This window comes from Nanorana parkeri, unplaced genomic scaffold (genome assembly GCF_000935625.1).
Source record: "Nanorana parkeri isolate BGI_ZX_2015 unplaced genomic scaffold, ASM93562v1 scaffold2830, whole genome shotgun sequence".
Classification (NCBI taxonomy): Eukaryota; Metazoa; Chordata; class Amphibia; order Anura; family Dicroglossidae; genus Nanorana; species Nanorana parkeri.
This window is the reverse complement of record NW_017309098.1, coordinates 76,921-77,901: the sequence shown is the minus strand read 5'-3', so window position 1 is coordinate 77,901 and position 981 is coordinate 76,921.

The following is a 981-nucleotide window of genomic DNA, read 5'->3' as shown; positions in this document are numbered from 1 at the left end:
CATTGTAGACATAACGGAGGAAGTATGGAGAGAAGGATTGAGGATCTATGTCAGACTTATAGAGGGATCCGAGGTTTTCTATGTATCATTATAGAGAGAATAAAGGAGATATGTCAGAACTATAGAGGAACAGAGACAGTGCAGAGGAAACACTTCTATCTCTATGGACACAGTAAAGGATGAACGTAGAAAACTATAGAGGGATCCGAGGACATCGATGTATCATTATAGACATAACAGAGGAAATACTTCTATCTCTATGGACACAATGAAGGATTATAAAGATCAGCAGCCGAGCACATTATAAGAACACACAGGAATGAAGCGGATCCTCTTACACATGAAATGAATACAGACATTAATGATAACAGATGAAACCCCTTGCTCTTAAAGGGCCACGTCACCCTCTATGGAATCGCTACGTGGCGACTGGCTCAGTTGGTGAGAAAGCAACTCCATAGAGACGGGTCCGCGGCCTCTTAGCGATTCTGTGACGAAAGCTGGGTTTGCTCGTGTGACGCGGCCCTTTAATAAGCGGTAGTCAGGTTCCTGGAGGTCGGCCCAGTGGCAGCGGTCGGTTGTACGGGCGGTGTGTTTGCATCACTTGCGGCAGACTTTGTGGCGCGCCGCGTGGGAGCCGCGGCCTGCGATGAATGGTGGAATGATGGGTCTCATCGGCCTGCCTGGATAATCTTTCTTTCGGAGAACAAAGGGCTGAAAATGTTCTGAACATGTAAATTTTCTCTGAGGTGGGCGGGGCTTCTCATCATCAGGATGGCGCACTGCGTAGAAACGCCGCCATGGCGGGAAAAGTCCTTGCTTGTTATGTCCTCCGATCCACTCCAGCAACAGAACGTTACCATTAGCAGCAAGACTGGCGGGTTAAACAGGGGAGGAGCGGAGGTGTAGGCGGAGGGGGAGGGGGGGAGTCGCCGCTCACATTTCGGCCTCCAGCGCCCCTCCCCCTACAGTACATTATCT